We start from the raw sequence: 19,454 nt of genomic DNA, 5'->3' as shown, positions 1-19,454 counted from the left end.
GCTGTATCCAAGTGGTAACCTTACCACTGTGCGGGCTTGGCACCCTGCCAGGGGAGGAACAAAAAAATTACACCATCTTCCCGTGGGGAACCCTGATGAGGACGCGAAGCATCGTGGCGGTTCCGTGTGGTTCCATTGTGTTGCCGTTATGTTGAGTGACCTGGTTTTTGCTAGCGCCAGAGGGAATTCCGCGTCCGGGTCCACACCGGTGGCAAAGGCACGCAAGTGCTGTTGTGTTACGGTGAGTAGGCGGTGGTTCTCGAGGCGCCGAAACTCGTCCATCATGTTCTTGTCGATGTTGTCTCTGTGGTAGAATCGGTAGCCTCCGTCAGCTTTGGTGAGGTAAAGGTTGTTGACATTGGTGCACCGGCTGAGAGCAATGTACACGCCCTCCTCTTCGCAGCTTTGTCTTCTCGTTCTTCTTCTTCTTCGGCAGTTCCCCTACGGGAAGATGACGACGGTGGTTGAACGCGAACCTATCTCGTGATGGATTCTTTGGTTGGCCAATCCCTAGGGGCATCCTGCCACAATCAGCATCAGAGGCGCTGCGGACGGGGCTGGTTGAGCTGCAAGGCGCGTGGCGCTTCCCGCCACAGCTTTCCCACGGGAAATTCAGCATCCCCCTCTAAAGTTTTCAGTTCGTCGCTTCCGTTGACGTTCAGCTTCGCGTGCCTTCGTTGTATCAGTAGCTTCTTGACGTAGTTTGAATGAGTCAAGGACATAAGGCGCGTTCGTAGCACTTGCTCCTGTCCCGGATTTGTAGCGTAGTGGGAAGAGCACCGTGTACCTCCCGTTGCGGCCAGAGAGTCGTGGGATCGAGACCGGGTGCCGCTGACTATTTCTTTTTTTTATAATGGAGTATCGCGGAGCTGTGGGTGTAAGGAGGAGAGTTGCACATGCGCAGTGAGCGTGTGGACGGCGCCGCCATCAACGACGCAGGACCAGGCGAGCCTAAGAAATGCTCCGCATCTAAAATCGACGGGGTGCTGACAAGTGAACGTGGCGGCACGGGAGTAAAACAGATGCACGCTTAGAAGAGCCCAGGCTGTGGGGAAGCTGCCGCCTGAATGGCAGCCAGATTGCCTGTCAATGCACTTCGCTTCAAAAGACGAGCAAACAAAAGCGGAGGTGGAAACGCACACTCGATCCAGCAATAAACAAGTACTTGATAATCACTACCTTTCGCCTTCAAAGCAACTCAGCAGACTAAAGTTCTCAGGGATTTTTCTTTTTTTATTATTGCGCTACCGCGCTCCAATGGATTTTATTACCCCTAACTCCAAGGACAAAATATCATTGAAACAGTAGCTTAGGAGCCAGAAGAATCGAGGCCTAAACAATTTCGTTAATCCAAATACAAAGCTATAGCAAAATACCAAGCAAGATACCACGTTCTATATACAGTAAGCGGTATCTTGTGGTAATGAGTTTCGTCGGTTAATTGCTCCCATGCTTCAAGATGGGTGCGCCTGTTGCTTGTTGGTAAGCTTCCCACAAGCCTGTGGAAACACGTCAAAGGAGAGGGGACCTAGACGGGAAGAGGAACAGCTTTAGGGAAAAACAGCAGTGAATACGACCTCGATCATACGTGTGCTCATGAACGCGGTACAGGTCGTGCCTCTTCGTTATGGCTCAGCGTTGGTCCAGTGTCAAAAAAATTGGCCGCGTATCTGCTCCTATCGTTGCAAATGTCGTCAAAAGACGATAGTCTTTGTAGTCATTTGCCAAGGAAATGCCCCCCGTTGCTTTCCCGCTCACCTCTCATGCTGTTCCTGTACCGTCGCGCTCATCCCAAGGTAAACACACTAAAGGTTTGCGCAAGACGATTTGAATTTACCGCGTTCCACTGCTACAGGCCGGGTTCCTGGATGCCAGCGCTGCAGTACGGCGGAGACGCGCGTGAATGGAGGCGGCCGACTTGAAGGTTTATAGAACCGCGTGCGTAACCGTTCTTCACGTGCGTTCCAAGCAGAACGTGGAACCTAGGTAGTGGAACCTTTCGTTGCTGTTGCCACGAGATTTTTCATATGCCGCCAGGAGGCGGCGGTTTTCTGCAGTAGATGTAGAATATCATCCGCTATCGAAAAACCAAGCATCCATGAATTTTTTTAATAAAGGAACACTGTAAATATCCCTTGTGTACTAAATTCCTGTCTTATATTTGCGTAATGTCTTGTTCTTGTTCAACAAAGTTGACAAGCATGAACATATAAACCGGGCTTAGACGTTTACATTTGGCTGTGAGAATATAAGACTATTGCGCAATATGAATTTTACTTTGGCCGCGTGGCTGAATCGAGTTACAGACAGACAGACAGACGGACAGACAGACATACAGACAGACCAAAATTTCTGGGTTTAAGTAGCCCAAGAAAGACTATAAAGGTTGCGAAGGGTAGATTGGAGCAACTTGACAAACGAACAGAGAACATCCTTTTTTCTACCCCACACGAATACAAGAGCGGACGTCCACTAGCGACATTACCACATGTCCACGGACAAGTTTTCCGTGTTTTTGGTTGTCCTTCCTTCTCGTGTAGCGACAACCCATGTGTCAGTGTTGGTGTCCCTCCTTCTCGCTATGTGTCGTCAGAGAGAAGAAAATCATGCACCCCTCTATCTCACGACAACAATGGTTGAACGCGAAGCTTTCTCGAGATGGATTCCTTCGTTGGCCCATCCCACACTGAGAGTAGGTGCCACTCTGGAGGTATGCGCAGCTTTTCTAGAATACCTATCAGCAACTCTCGGGTGTGCACTCCGTAGGCCTGACGTTTGGGTTTCGGGGTAGCTGCTGCGTAGGCGTACAGTGAGTACTTTTTCGGGCGGTTGTAGGATCAAGGTGTTAAACATCAAAATGCAACGTCAGGCCTAACGTCCTTAAGTTTAAAATGCGACGTTAGGTCTGACTTCATTTTCGGCACGCAGAGCAACGCCATTCTCATCGTACGTCGAACTGTGGGTAACGGCGGTCGACTTGCACCTCAGAACATAACATTAAGCCTATATACGTTACGCCGTCGCACTCGTGCGTCACCTCCTCTTTCTTTCGCCTAGACTGCAGCGTAGACTCCTGCGGCACCACCTTCTCCAACCTTTAGCTGGGCTAACGGAGCTGTTGCCAAGCTTCGCAGGGAAGCATTTTAATTTTTTTACTCTTCATCCTCTGTCACCATCGTCGTTAGAGAAAGACTTTCCTGCAGCGTGTTTTCGCGTAAGGACATCATCAGGGTTATTCTGAAAGCTTCGCTTTAAAAAAAAACGATGTTCTCGGCTCTCCGCTTTTAAGTTCCCCCTCCGCATCACTGACTGCGGAAGAACGCTCATCATTCCTGGCGGAAGTGGCACAGTCGACCCAGTCCCTTAAACTTCAGTTTCCACTGCCTAAGTATGTTAGGAGTAACGGTTGGGAGCATCTGACTTTGCTAAGGCCATTTTAACCCACATTTCTGCCGCATAGACAACCTGCAGGGACCATATCCTTCGGTTACCGTTGCATAAAACTTCGCTCTAAATTGTCAAACGCTGAGAGATGACGCTGCGGCTCGAGCCAGGGGCGCCAGAAAGTATGCAAATGAGGCCGTCCCGCATGCGGTGCGGGCACCGAGCCAATCGCTTCCGCCCCGATGCCTTCGGGACAGCTCCCGTTTCTTCGCGGTGGTAGATTAATTGCCCCGCGGGCGCCGTTCAGCCTCGGTGCCCCTTGGAAACTGCACCAGGCCCTCAGGAGTTCTCTCAATAACAAAGAAGTGCCAGCCGTGGTCTTTTGTGGAAAGTTTGGTGCGCGGCTGTCCTTAGTGGCTTTCTTGCCGAGGAGATATTGTTACTTCGTGGCGCGGTGTCACAACTTCCTGCGCGACACAATGCACATCACCGTTGCGCTTCTGATTTTGTTCGCTTCCGAGTCAGTGTTTTCGTATCGTGTTACAGTCCCTAAAAAGCGACGCGACAGTTTTAATGCTGTTCTTTGACGTCATTTGTGGGGCGCCTCTTCCGCGTGCTTCAGGTTGCATAGAGTATACCTATAGAAAATTAAAAAAAAAAGCATCAAGGGGATTGGGTGTCGTCCGAAACTTGTCGCCGAGAAAATGAAAGCAGATATTTTATTGTCTTTAAATTACAATTGAGAGTTTGATAAGGTTCATATAAGGTTGAGTTCAACTTATATCAGAGCGCTGTCAAAGGCGAAAGAAACATTCAAGGACAGCAATATTTCTGGCTATTTTATCTTGCGAGTTGATTTTTAGATTAAGACTAAGATAAACATTTCCCCTTAGTCCCGTCGCCGGGTATATGACGCTGATTTTAGTTTAGTGCATAATGTCGTGAAACACGCAATTTTCTTAGGGTTTTTTCCTTCTTCCTTCTGTTACTGTTACTAAGCGACGTGCAGATCTTCCCATTTAGGCCTGTATTCGTCCTGGTCGTTAGGTAACCTAAATGTCGAGCCCCGTCAAGCTATGGGTACCGATGGACGGCGTTAGGCCTTAAAATTATGCCCAACGTCGGGCTCTCACGCGATCCCCCCCCCCCTCCCCTCCGCCCACCTAGCCTGACGTTTACTGCGTCAGAAGTACGGAAGATTATATTCGACTTTTTACAGCCACACGACGCCTCACAGCCAATAGGGAAGTCAGGATGGCGCATACCCACGTTCGCCGATAATAGGGATTTCGATTACAGGTTCCTAGCTTCACTTTGTGGATACCAGAACATTTATTTTTAAGGTATTACTCTTTAACTACAACAGCTTGCCGACATTTTACTGTTTTTGTTTTACGCAAACTAACATTAACTCTTTCGGACCTGGCGGCGTCAATTGACGCCAATACATAAAACTTCCTATGGCGCATAAAGATCGAAACCAAAACTGCCACTTTTCTGGGTAATTGTTCTTCAAGGATGGTTATTGCGATAGACATCACCGTTGTGGCGTATTAACACGAGCTTGACGCTACAAAGAGGAAGAGGCTCCGGTGAAGACAAAACTACGACATCGAGGCTAAAAAAACGGAGGTCCTAGTTTTATTTCCAAGCTTGTTAATCTTAAATACGTGCAAAAGGAAGGTCATTTTTTGTTTGTTGGCTCATGTGTTGGTAAAGTTTAGGAAAACGTAAAAAAGATGTTCCTGCTCAACATACAAATTTTAATTGTCAGATGTCTAAATTAATTGCCTCATCATAAATCAGTTATTACTTGCACCCCCTGGTCTATTTCGTTTGTGGGCTTAGGAGCTGTAGAACTTTAGAAGACAGACAGAAAACATTGTTTTGCTTGAAATAAAAAAAGGCATGGCTGAAAGGGTTAACGCAGCGGAAAAACAAATCGTCTTATAGGTGCACCGTTACGATGCCTACACGCTATTAAGTGCAAAGCACCTTAGGGGCTCGCCTTATCGTCGTAGGTCGCTCACTGGACACAAGTAAAGTCCTGCGGCGTACCGTCGCAGCAGCGTCCCACAGAGGCTTCGAAAACCACGCGGTTTATATAGTCATTACCATTCGAAACACGTGAACCGCTAGCGCTTGTCATACATCTCCTCGTTGTTTAGCGCAAAGAAAAGTTCAGGTACATTTGAGGCAAATTAACCGGCAGCACCCGCATTCATCTAGTTAGGAACGCTCGTTGCATGGGTTGGTTTGGTTTTTACGATAGTAAGCTGAAAAATGTGACATTGCAAGAAAAAAAATGGCAGGTTCTGAACTGCGCAGTAAGGCCTTATTTTAAATCCTCAGGCTTTCAGCGGGCCGCAAAAGCATCTTGACAAGAGTTTTTGTTTACCTCTTTCATGCTAAAACAGCCACGATTGGCTGAGAGTCGTACCCCCTACCTACCCCAACTCCTTAGCCACTGACCTACGCACAAACCCAGTACATAAAATCAACGAAAACATTGATCGGACGCTATGGTCTCAACGCCTTCGCGCGCATATATACGATCAAGGGGGGTTATGACACACGCGTGCCTTCAGCCTAGGCTACGCGTCCAGGCCAACTTTTGTGTGATCGTTACAGACGCACACGAACAAAGGAGCTTCTTCCCCGACCGTTGCCCAACGACAGCCCGTATATTGCTATACGGGACGTCGTCGCTATGCGGCAAGAGAAGAAGTGAGCCTTATCGGGAATGCGTAGGAATCGATTGGAAGGCAATCCATCAAACGGCTCAGCGACAGCCAGGGGACGCGCTCTTCCTTCCCTTTCTGCGCGGGCCTATAGTGAACGCCATAGTGAAATGCGTGCACCGTTGTCGGAGCTGAGGCTCTGCCCGAGAAGAAAGTGCTACGAAGAAGCTTCTTCGAGCGGCCATAAATCTCCGGGCCGCGCAAGAATCGGGATGTGTGGAGGCCACACCAATTCCTTTGGGAATCAATCCGAAATGTATCTGTGTGTCTTCACGTTACGGATTATATGACGACTTTCTCTTGAAGGGAAAGGGAAGCAACTGGGATATATCTGAGCCAGCTGCAACCGACTGCTCGGGAACGTGCGTTATATGGGAGCGAATTAGGACTGCAACTGCACATGGCAACAAAAAAAAAATGTAGTACGGCCGGAACAAATTTACTGCGGAAGGGGGAATGAAGAATAACTTCCCGCAAAGTACCGAACGGATATTTAAAATCGAAGTTCCAATTGGCGCTTAAAAAGAAGAATGCGCGTCTGCGGGAATTTTGTGTCAGCTAGGAAGGAAAAAATCCCGGGCCATCTCCACTAACGTGAAACCTGGTGAGGGTCGAATCATGCTGTGTATAAGCGTATTCTTGGTGCCTTGGCGTTTTTGCCAACGGAGATGAAACTGTTGGGGGTAGAAGTACACAGCTTTGTTGTAAAAGTCTCGCGTCTTTGAACCACGAAGCTCTCTAGCGCGAGGCGTAAACAAGTTTGTCGGTGTTTAGTACCGTGGCTACATGAGACAACGATTACGACGACGACGACGACGACGACAGAAGACGCCAACAGCCCCAGCCCCTAAGGGGCTTGGCCTTTAAAAAAGTAGTTAAGTAGGTTGGTGAAAGTGGGGTATGTCAACCAGATTTCTTGATTAATCAGCGACAGCAGCAGAGCGCGAAGTCTGCGGCATGCCGGAGACCTTACGAAATGCGTTTTCCCTATTTTTTCATCAATTGCCTTGCCAGATTACAGTCTAGAATGCATCGAACAGGTTCTGGGTCTTTTCAGGCATTTTCTGAAGGTGTTTAAACGAAAAAAAAATGAGTTAGGAAATCTCGCTTCTCCCCCACTACCCTATACCCCTTATTTGGCGACATATAGCGGTGCTGTCCTACTCGTAAGTCAGCAGGGGGCTAAGTTTAGTGGATTGCCATCATGTATTACGCGTACAGTTTGTGCGTTAACAAACAAAAAGTTTGTACCAACCATAAATTGGGGAAAATCAAAATCTGAAGCCCTTGGTAACGCAAAAAACAAAAAAATGGCGAAGCTTGCATTAAGTCGCACAAGGCTTGAACCATAGCGAAGCTGGAGTATTTCTTTCTATGTAAGCACTGGAGGACCCATCTCCACACATTCCATTAGGTTTTAAATAGATTATTTACGTGTTCCGTTGTCGCTTTCAGTGTGGCAATAGTAGTCATGGTCATATACATCGATATCGTCGTCTTCCTCGTGGATGACTGGCGGGCCCGGATCGTTTTGTCCGCAGGCTTTCACATTTCGCCGTTACAACACATTGGAAACCAATATGACGTGACGCCATTACATTGGTAGGTTGCACAGCCGCTGATGGAGATTGTGTTTTCTCTTCTGCCGCCCGTCATCAAACAGACTGAAGCTCTAGACTTGCAGTAAATAGTCAAATAATAAATTGCTCTAACTAACTTGCGCAATGCAGCCACAAATATTAGGGATAATTTACATCCGCGACGCTTTATTCAACTTAAGATGTCACTTCTAGCACCCATCTTGGCTTCCTGCGCCAGATGGCAGTGCGAGAATTGCGAAATGCGCGTCCGCACGAAGGCGCACAAACGCAAGAATACTTAACCACACCAGTTAAAACACACGTTGCAGCGTAGTCGCGCGGAAGGTTCACAGAATCTTGTGCGTTGTACCGTAGAAATTACGCCAGGGCCTTAGCAACACATTTCGCAACGGCCGCAGTCTGCCACGGTCTGATGGCGTCCCTGAGGTTGAGACGGCCGTCGGGACGCAGACGTAATGTCGCATTCGCAGATAGCCTAAGGGCTCAGAAACAAGGTTATGCACACATAGGCCGTGTGAAAAGTCCTCGCGTTTATTGCAGGCCTGGAAAAAGAGGGTCAGATAACAAGCGAATTAAAGTCCTTTGTGAACGGGATTGTGAACAGTATGGAGTTTACAACAGCCTCATAACGCTTGCATACGCCATGCATCATCCGGAAGCTACAGTACGGATGGTCGCGTAAAGTGGTGAGCAATTTCTGTACGACCACAGGCACACAGAAAATCATGCGTCTAACGACGACGATGGTTGAACGCGAAGGTTGAACGCGAACTCCTTGTAATCCCCCCTAAACGAAGTAAACAGCAACACCCCGATATTAAAATACACATTAACGACAATCGCATTCCAGGGGTGTCATCACTAAAAATCATGGGCCTCCAAATTCAGAACAACAGGGTAAACACTAAATTACTCCAGACAATCGAGAGACATATAAACCAAACAATCGGTCTGATTCGCCGAATTTCAAACAGGCGCAATGGTGTAAAAGAAGATGAGAGGATCAAGCTGGTACAAGCCTTTGTCATCAGTAGAATAAACTATTCTTTACCATATCTAAACCCAAGCACTGCAGAACTGAACAAAGTGAATCAGTTAATCAGAAAATATATATAAATCCGCACTGCACCTGCCGCTGTGCACTTCCACAGCCAGACTCGAGGGACTAGGAGTTTGCAATAAAGCCGAAGAACTTATTGCAGCCCACTTGTTAAATCAATACGGCAGATTATCCTGCATAATTTAGGTATCAAACATCCTGCGGAACAAACTGGCGCACTCCCGATACCGCATGACACGCATGCAAACCTGATCATTAGGCCAATCCCAAGAAACATGCATCCCCTACACCACGTAGAGTAAAGGGAAAAAAGAGCTCGAGCTCTTCAGACAAAATTTGAAAGCAAGCCCAACGTCGTGTATGTTGATGCAGCTGAGTATAGACACCACGAGGCCTACGCGATCGCCGCAGTAAACGCCGGAGGGTCTTCTTTAGATACTGCAACTGTCAAGACCCTTAGTCCTGAGGCAGCGGAAGAGGCGGCAATAGCCATAGCACTTTCAGTGCAACCCACCCCAACCACAATAATCTCTGATTCTAAAACCGCAATCCAAATTTTGCTGCCGGCTTAATCACCCAAGCAGCACTCAAAATTCTGAACCGAGATCCCCCCTTGTCCCCCGTAGAACTGGTCTAGACACCAGTGCACTCTGGCTTCGACGGAAACGAGGCAGCTCACGAAATGGCCCGAGGCCTCACCATCCGGGCGGGTGCTAGCCTGTATCCAAACCACGGAGCCAGATCTGCAAGGGACAGACTAGTGTCTTACAATGAAATCACGCAACATTACCGCCTCTGCCGCCGGGTCTACCCTCCGGCCGAAAAAAAACCTAACTAACGAGCAAGCCCACATCTGGCGCCTCCTACAAACAAACGCCTTCCCAAACCCCACAAGGCTAACGCTCATGCACCCGTCAATATACCCGCACCTGATTGCCCCCTATGCGTGCCCCAGCCAATCTACCTCACATAATGTGGGCCTGCCCTCAAAATAGCTTTCCCCTAATCACATCCGAGGAGCAGTGGGAGGAGGCACTGCGTAGCCCGGACCCAGGCATGCAAACCACCCTGGTCACCCGAGCTACCGACGTCGCCGCTCGGCTCTTGCCTGCGGCCACGAGTATCCTCTGACCTAAGGAGATGCTCAATGAAATGCTCTCTCTCTCTCTCTCTCTCTCTCTCTCTCTCTCTCTCTCTCTCTCTCTCTCTCTCTCTCTCTCTCTCTCTCTCTCTCTCTCTCTCTCTCTCTCTCTCTCTCTCTCTCTCTCTCTCTCTCTCTCTCTCTCAGTTTTCAAAACCGCTTCGACCATGTCGAAATGGAGCAGTCGGATAGACACCGGCTTCATAACGCGAGGGACCATGGTTCAATTCCGTCCAGCACAAGCGTTTTTTTTTCTTTCACGTCACCCACGATCATCCATCATCATCGCCGGCGAAAGTTGGCTCTCCTGCAGTGCATTTTCGCGTTACAGACGCATCAGTGGGAACACTAAAGCTTCGGTGACGCGGCATCGCGTTTTATTAACGGCATGGGTAGGATGACACTGGCTATGTGAGGCGAAAGCTGTTCGGTCGGCATCGATGTCACCTGTCCCAGCGCGGTGCTCAGGTAATCACCATTTCCAACTGTTGGCCGACGATGCCCCGGGTCATGCCAAAAGGGCTTCTTTTGTGGGATCCGTCGACCCCCAAGGACAAGACTCAAGCGTCGAGGGGGAGAGGAACGACCATCGAGGTCTATGTTTAATGGAACATCAAAGGGAAGAGAAGACGAAGAAAGAATGCGTGCGCTCGGGAAGCGTGAGACATGACCATGCCACCCAAGGGAGATTGACCTAAGTTCACTACAGATAATGGCTGGCCGCACCCGGCCTATGGCGGTCGATGGCGATGCGGCTGTGACCCATTCAAAGAGATTCTACATCTTTTTTAGGGTCGAAGCCCCATAGGACCTCGCTCTGTCCGGGGCTTGGCGTCCGTGTACATAGTGTTGCGCATGCGTGAGGAGTATTAGATTATATTGGATTGGATTAAAGTGGATTATATTGGATTGGGTTTGGATTTGAATAGATTGGATTCGATTGGATTAAATTGAATTGTATTGGATTGGATTGCATTGGAATTATATATTTTGTACAAACGCGGTGTCACTCATTTACATGCGGGAGTGGGCAATGCCACGGGTGATTTACGGTAAGAACCATCCCCAGTGCTTTGCCCACTCGTCATGATTCACTTCGTGGAGATGCGTGAATATTTTTAGATGCGAAGGCATCTCGTTCACCCGCCTTTTCCCTGCATCCGGCGTCGTCGGCGTCCGCCCCTCCCCCATTCTCCTCGCCGCGCCAGCTGCGCTCTCCGCCGCTCACCCCCTCTCCTCTCCGATAGCGAACACTCTCGCGAGGGGCATTGGATTGGATTCGATTGGATTGGCTTGGATTGGCTTGGATTGGATTGGATTGGATTGGTTTGGTTTGGATTGGATTGGATTAAAGTGGATTGTGTTGGATTGTATTGCGTCATAGCCGCGGCATACGCACTGGCGCCGGCGCTTCCCCTCACCGTTATGCGCGCTATAAAACGCGGTGCCTGCGCCGCTCCGCTCCATCGTTCCAGCGCCGTTCCTCCGCTGTCCAACGCTGCAACGTGAACCCCCTATGCGTCGCATCTACACATGGGTTCCCGCGAGGGGAGGTGGGAGTTTTTTTTTTTTTTTTCAATAAACGTGCGTTCATTCATTCATTTATTCATTCATTCATAGAACACATGTGGGTAGAAGCCAGACGCACCGAGCTTGTATCTCCAGGGCCAGATGGTCTCCAGGAAATTTGCAATTTCGCCCGCGAGTCTGAGAAGATTCCCCGAGCACCTGAGGCTGGTTGCGTCACGATGCAGCGCAGAACGTGAATCTGCAATCTTTGCAGCCGTTGTTTTCGGCTGACCGTGGCTGCAACAGTGGTGCACGTAGACGGAATCCAGACGTCTATAGCCGACAAGGTAAAGTGGGTTAAGTGGTCTTGCAGACCACTTCTTTCTCAGAAGGCCACCCAGCCAACCTTCGTACGAGTGATTTGAAGAGTTGTAGCACAGAGACGACCACCGAGCGGCTGCAAAAAACCTATACAAATTATTAACATTTAACTTACCATTAATTTAAAAGCTTAACCTTACTTTGTACTCATTAACATTATTTTAAAGGGGCAGACAACCGATTTTTGTCGCGTATATGTTCTGTAGCTCAAATGAAAGCAAGTGTTTTATATAGCCCGGCAACCACAAGCAATTTCTAAACAAATTGGCGGAAATAATTTTAATTGGCAGAAAACTTTCAGAAATCGGAAGGGTGGCGGTTCGTAGTGTCGAAACTTGACACTACAATATGTGTCCCTGTCACGTGACCTACAAACCTGGCAGCTACTGCAACTGCTGAAACGTTTATTTACGCATTGAAAACCTTTTAACAAAAGTATTTAAACAAGGTTAAATTGTATATGTATTTCTAAACATTATTTTGAAAATTTTAAAGCCACGCCGCCCGCCGTCGCTGGGTTGCTCTCTGTGTGGCTAACTGAGCCTTCATGCCTATACTCGGTGACAACTTAAGAACGGCACCGGAAGTTGCCGCTGTGCCTTATCACCGTAGCCGGATGTTTCTCCGCGCGGCGAAAGTAGGGTGTTACTGGGAATATTTTGAACATGGCGTGAGCCGTTCCCATGATTTTTTGGACTTACTATGCTTATAAACGACTCCAGTGACGACAAACAAACTGCGTGAGACAAAGCAGACGATATCACGCATTCATAGCAAACCCCTTTCAAAACGCGCGCGCACTGACGCCACGGGTCCGTCGCTTTGGCGGAGTGATACACTACATGAGGTGGTGCCGTTCTTGAGTTGTAACTGAGTATAGAATCAACGGCAGCGTTCAGTAAACAGAACCAGTGAAGGAGCTTTGGTTATTCTGCCTGATTCAGGGGCGTTTGTTCTGGTACAATATTTTATTTCAGTTTCCAAATACGCCAACGGCAGCTTAAAAAAAACGTCGCGCCCGGGGAGAATCGAACTTCCCACCTCCACAACGTGAAGCCAGATTCTACCTATCGTCTATCCCAACAGATGGCGCATTCGTGCAAAATAGACCGTTGCATTAAAAAGACATATAAAGGAACAGGAAAGCCTGCGATTCAAACTTTTTTAGCTTGGGACAAGTTTTTAAATATCGTTTTTCATTTCGCATACAGACAAAAGTATGTTGCCGAGCTACTCTATGTCATGGTTGCCAGCATTGTTTTTGGCAGAGACACATACGCCTCGTAGATCTAAAATTTTCGATTTAAAAAGTTCTAGGGCGTTATCAGCAAAGCCGTTTCTCGTCAAGGTGCTTGAAGTGATGCCCTTTCATTTGGGATAGGGAATATATACTCGACAAAAATCGGTTGTCTGTCCCTTTAACCCTGAGGCAGATTTCCGGGAACATTTTCTGGGGCATTCTTTACACGTCTTCGCCCGACTCACTTAACAAAACGATGTTGTCTGTAAATCTCGAGCAGCCCAAATATTTACTTTACTCGCATTTGTGAATTCGCCCAATCAAGTTTGTTTACGCGTTCTCTTGACGGGTCGTAATTTCCTCGAGACGGGTTCTTCTCTTCCCGTGCAGTTCCTAATAGCGAGCTGCCAACTCATGAAGGATTATCCTGCTCGTGCACCTTCCTCTTGTATATGTCGTTAAAGAGCCCTACGCGGGTCTCCTCTCAATGATAAGTGGTTTGCGCTTGATCGTGTTTTCTTAGCGTTAATTGCTGCTGAACTGGCTTATTGAGGCTCTCCTTCAAGTGCGGGTATGACGCTCATAATCCAGACAGATTTTGAAGTTTAGTTATCAACGCTTTTCTTTACGTATCCTCCATTTTCTTGCTTGTTTCGACCTTTGCACGCCAGGGGCTTGCCCCGAAGTTTTCCGAATACAAACCACTGAGTACGTTGGTTGTACTGAAGGCCAAAGTTCGAAAACTTTGGGCTGTAAACGCCGCGAGAGGTTGTGATAATTTTGCGACGTAAACGTTCCGTAGCCGATGTTTTTGTATATATATATAAAATAGGCGCGATTCTTGAGGTATGTTAAGCGACTTTGACAGCAATATTTTACCCTGTTGGCCAAAAAGTCTCCAATCTGCGCATCCGCGGTGACATATTTACGTTCGCGTTTCGTTTATTTTGATCATGCAAGCAGCTTGATATTATTAATATTATTACAAATATTACTACTAACGCAATGCACAAATCGGAATACAGCAACAGCCATTACCAGCCTGGACTGCTTCGGCGCGAATCGGCGCTTCATGTCTCCACTACGCGACGCTTCAAAGTTATCCGCGCTATGGCGCACCCTAATCCGCGCTGCACCTAACTACATAGCAGGAGGCCGGAGTCTCTGCTTCACCGCAAGCTGCTGTCGGTGCGCGAAGGGACGAGCATGCGTGCAGCTTCGACGAGGAACGGATGGAAAGAGAGGCCGTAGCGACACGCAGCGCATAGCGACCGCCGGTGAGAGGCGCGCGCGAGCGTCTTTGGAGTTGCCGCCGCCGAGGGATGGCGCCCATAGACCGCGACGCTGGCGGTCTTGCGCCCCGCGTTTGGCTGGAGATGTCGAGTACAGTTCGATATTACACCAATATTGACGCTTCTGGAACTTTGACTGCGTCGATTTTGCGTCTGTTTGTCCGCGTTATGACTATTTATACCATCCTGCCTAAACAGCTCCTGTTCACGGTAATTTATGACGTTGAAGCGCAACATATTGTATTGAACGTTTGATTCTTTTTGTTTTGAAGAAATCCGGATGGGAGGATTGCCAGGAACAGCGCTGATCAGACGCGCTGTGTTTGTATTCGGTCTCCTCGTCTTGTCTTCCTCCGTTCGGTGCTCTGGTGTCTTCGAAGACCAGCCTGCCCAGCTTGTCATCTTGATTGATTAGAAGGAATAAATTTCGTGTTCGTCGCCAATTTAGTGCGGTGTATGTATGTATGTATGTATGTATGTATGTATGTATGTATGTATGTATGTATGTATGTATGTATGTATGTATGTATGTATGTATGTATGTATGTATGTATGTATGTATGTATGTACGTGTGTCGTGTGTGTGTGTGAGAGAGTGCGAGTGAGTGTGCGTGTGTGTCTGTCTGTGTGTGTGTGTCTGCGTGCGTGTGTCTGCGTGCCTGCGTGTGTGTGTCTGCGTGCGTGCGTGTGCGTGTCTCTGTGTGTGTGTGTGTGTGTCTGCGTGCGTGCGTGCGTGCGCGCTCGCGCGCGAGTGTGTGTGTCTGCATGTGTGTGTGTGTGTCTGTCTGTGTCTGTGTGTGCCTCTGTTTGTGTGTGTGTGTGTGTGTGGTGATTCGAATTCGAATTAAAAAAATAGCAAGATATGGATGCGACCGATAATTTGATTCGTTCGAAAATATGAGATCAGTCCAACGACATTTATGCGGACTTTCAGAATTGAAAGAATACAAGGACGCCGACAACATATAACAAAAACGTATACTTGAGTTTTCAGCACACAAAATGGCTCCCTTGCTCAAAATGGAAAGAATACAAGATCAGAATACATAAAACCTTGCATAAAAAGGTTGCATAAAAAAGTACATAAAAAGGTTGCATCTCGAGTTGTTAATAATCCAAACCACTTCATAAAAACTAAATTGCATTGAGGAAACTTTTCATCACGTATACGCCCGTAGCTTACGTCTCGTGTTAAAACGCTTGTAGACCCGCACCCGTGTTGGGAGCCGAAACATCGCGTATATTTTTCTATTATCTCTGGTAGGCTTCCTATTACTTTTAGAATCACCCTTCCCTGCTATACGCGTATCCGTCAAAATGTTGTCTTTAGACGTTCAACATCTTTGGTGCAAGAATTTTGTAATAACTGCTGCGACCGATGTTTTTGCTTTGTTTGTACAAAACGTCCGATTTGCTTTCTATAAAGAAACATTATATTTACTGCTTTTTAACTGAGGCTTGTAAATTGTCCACGAACCATATTTAGAATGGCCAGATTATAATTCAGTGGGCACTGCTTTCGCCTAGGCATTTCACACATGATTTTATCGAAATAAATATGCACCCCTCTATCTAACGACGACGATGGTTGAACGCGAAACTTTTCTTTGGTTGTCGTCTGAGTTTTGAAAACCGCTTCGAGAATGTCGAAATGGAGCTATCGTGTAGACGCCGGCTTCGTAACGCAAGAAACCCAGGCTCGAATTCCGGCCACCGCGAGCGGTTTTTTTTTCTTTCAGTTCACCAACGATCATTCATCATCATCGTCAGAGAAAGTTGGCTTTCGTGCAGGCCACTTTCGCGTTACAGACGCATCAACGAGAACACTAAAGCTCCGCTTTAAAACATTTCACGTGAACGAGTGTTATAACTAACTCCTGTTTGCTAAGCGCCGATCTGACAAGGGCAAGCCACGAGCTGTTGAGAAGGTTGAAAGGATTCCTCGTCCACATCAGTAGTCTGTTTTTTGTTTTGTTTTGTTTTTTTTGTTTTTTCGAGGCACTTCTGTAGGGAGGCAACGGCTTGTGTGTTTTTTTAATTCTTATACGTTGTCACTCATACACTACTGCGTAAATTACAATTCACCAGTAGAGACTAACTCGAACGCTCAAAAAAATTATGGGGATGCTTATAACTTTTTACGAATGTGAATTCAAAAGCCTATTTGGACCTTCTGTTGATCTGCTGTTGAACTTTCAGTTGAACTTGGCAGGCGCAGCCGTAGCTTCCTGGAAAGCACCTTGTGAAGCCCGTTGCACTTGCAGGCCATCACCAGGAGCCTCTTGTTCGCCCTCATCGGTGGTACCTTCACTTCTCAAAACGACCCGCATGGCACGGAGGGCAGCGGACTACCGTCCTTTGGCGCAGTTTTTTCCATTTCCCTGCACGCGCTGCGTCACGCTTTCTCAGAGCCCTCTTCGGACCCTCCTCCCGCACTGCTGTTTCTTTTTCCCGCCTCGCGCTCCCTCCGCTGACTACTTCAACTTTTTTTTCCAACACCGCCCATTTTCTGTACCGCACCACACGCGTGCTTGAAATATGCGTATCGAAGGCTTTCGGCTTAGAAGATCAAAACAAAGGCCCAGTACAAACTTGACAGCCCAACATTCTATTGCTGTTGACTCATCTTCATGCATAATAAAACTTCAGTCACCAATGCAGGTTGAAACATCGGCGTTTTATTTAGTGCACAGCCATTACACATTTAGTACACAGCGATTACAACACCCTATTGTCTGGGTAGCCTCGTCTTTACACACGGCACTGGGGTCGCGCAGACTGCGATAACTCCGATATGCGCCTCCCACGGCCTCTGACGGACTATCGGCTTATCTGATGCTGCTCGCGGCATTCCACCGCTGCGCTGTCACAAGGGCAACATGCCTTCCGGATTCTGATTCTGGACGTGCTCTGCCGTTGTTCCTATTGTTTGTTTCCAATATGTGTTTTCGCTCATCGCTCCAACGCTGGCACTAGTGTGCGTGCAAGTGTGTATGACAGCAGCAGGCGGAGCACTGGGTGATGTCAATCTCGACTGGATCGCAGTTCCCTTTCTCCGCCGCTCAAGTTTTTTGCTCCTGATTTGAGTTGCGCGACTGCGAACGCACGCGGACAGACATAGGGGGCAGCATATCATACCAAAGGAAACACGCTTTCTAAGGAATTCAGTGAACAACAGCCAGTTGAGCGATGTAACTATGCACGACTTCTCGATGCATTTTAGCATCCTAGTTGTTGCTTTTATTACCCTTCGAGAAAAAAAAATTCAGGGAAGTTTGCACTCACGCGCAAGACTTGAATGGTGAAGCTGTTGTAGGTGAGCGTTGCCGGATACATAGTTAAGTTTCAGTATCATTTTTTTGTTTCCATAGTGGCGGTGCTAGAAATCGTCGCCATATGCATCTTAGAGGTCATCGTATTCTTCATGGCGAGTGGTGGATGCAAAGTCATCCTGAGCATCGTAGACTTCCACCAGCCCTTCGTTTCGTCGTCGACTCGAGGCAGTGGTGGCGCGATCTCCTAGTCGTCCCGGGAAGGATTGGCACACTCATAGCCATGTCTCCAATGATCCATAGAATTCGGCGGCCGCGGTGACCTCTCCCAAGCAGTGTCTCTTTTCGAATGTAGCATTAGGGGGGGAAGGGGGGGTTGTTTTTGATAAAACCACTGCGCGAACAGGGGACTCGGCGTTCGCCGCGAGGCACGCGCTCACGAGCGCTCGGCATTTTCTTGGGTTTTTTTTTCCCTGCAGCGGTGAACTTACGGCTTGTACAACCGCTCCGCAGTTAAAGGTCCGTATATTCTCACGCGATTACGGCCCATGTGTTGCAATCCCGTCTTCCCACGGAGACAAAAAAAAATGAGGGTGGCTAAACCCGCACGCACCGTTGCGGACAGAAAAGCCGCGTCGAGTTTCGAAAGCACAGTGCACACTGTTGGACTTTACGGCCATGCGACCAGAGGCACTCGGCCCCTGTTGCGAAGCGAAGCTGCACCATAGCAACAGGGTTCTCCGCACGTCGACTACGGGGTTATTTTCGGAGGCAATGTACACATGCGCGCACGCGCACCAACAAACACCGCGGCGGCAGCAGGCCCGATCCTCTATCCCGTTCGACACGCTCCTCGCCTCCCTTTGGAGTGTGGTGGCGTCCCCTTCCCCTCTCTCTTTCTGGTTGCTGCTCTTTTCCGAAGAAATTCTCCTCCGCCAAAGCTCGCGCACACATGCCCGAGAGAGTAGGCGAGTAGAGAGGAGGGTGCATATACTTTGGGCTGCGAAGAAGACAAAAGAAAAAGTACTTTGCGGGAATCTCAAGTCGGAACTTGGAGACCGTGTGAAAACAACCGAAGTTTAAAGCGGCATCACTTTGGTTTAGTTTGTATTTTTTTTAGTAGTTTGGGACTGCAAGTGGCGGGAAGAATGACGGGGCAAACTAAACTAAACGTATTACTACACATCCTGTTTATATCCTATGTTTTTTCGCTAGTCCTTCGCGCTAGTTAGTGCAAGTTCTGGCGAGGAAGCTAACCTGACGCTGTCGAATTGCCGTGCGTTGCTTGGGAAACGGCACCCTGACAACGCTGCACGCGTCGAAACAGCACGGTGACCGAACGGCACGGCGGAAAAAAAAAAAAAGAAGGGACGGTGGCCAATCAACATGTCGAAAAAGGAGGAGCCATTCCATTCTATGAAGGTAGATGACCAGCAAAGCTGTATCACATCCCACAGGGTTAGAGAAAGGTACGAATATTTATTTTTGTCTTTTGGTAATGGTAGTGACGATGGCATGATGGTTGCTGTCATATGGAGTATTTTTTATTATTGGTTTGGTTGTAATCTTAGAAAGATTCTCGGCCAAACTAACCTGTCCACGACTGTCGCTGAGCAGTTGAGCAACTTGAAGTGGAAGTGGCAGCGGTTCTATCCCGACTGAGGGAACCTGTTCCTGTTTCGTTTTTAAACGCCCGCATCCAGATCTCTAGCCATGGCCAGTAGCGTCATCACGGCTAACTGATGCAAAGTGCGCGGTCATAAACTTCTCGGCATCACTGTTGGATGTGCCTGGAGATATATACACAGTAGATATTAAAATTCCCTGTTTCGT

At 48.1% G+C, this 19,454-nt stretch overlaps 1 long non-coding RNA gene across 1 annotated transcript in view; it reads left to right on the top strand.

Moving 5' to 3' along the window:
- The window catches only part of LOC144153870 (uncharacterized), a 226,482-nt gene extending 209,477 nt beyond the window's left edge, over positions 1-17,005 (top strand). The window contains exon 2 of the long non-coding RNA XR_013319403.1: positions 16,562-17,005. This is a non-coding gene — a long non-coding RNA (uncharacterized LOC144153870). The remainder of the gene's footprint in view (positions 1-16,561) is intronic.
- The last annotated feature ends 2,449 nt before the right edge of the window (positions 17,006-19,454 follow it).

This window comes from Haemaphysalis longicornis, unplaced genomic scaffold, assembly GCF_048455015.1.
Source record: "Haemaphysalis longicornis isolate Haplotype H1 unplaced genomic scaffold, Haemaphysalis longicornis Haplotype H1 scaffold_9, whole genome shotgun sequence".
In the NCBI taxonomy this organism is placed as follows: Eukaryota; Metazoa; Arthropoda; class Arachnida; order Ixodida; family Ixodidae; genus Haemaphysalis; species Haemaphysalis longicornis.
Note: the sequence above shows the minus strand (reverse complement) of the source record. Positions and strands in the feature narration are given on the sequence as shown.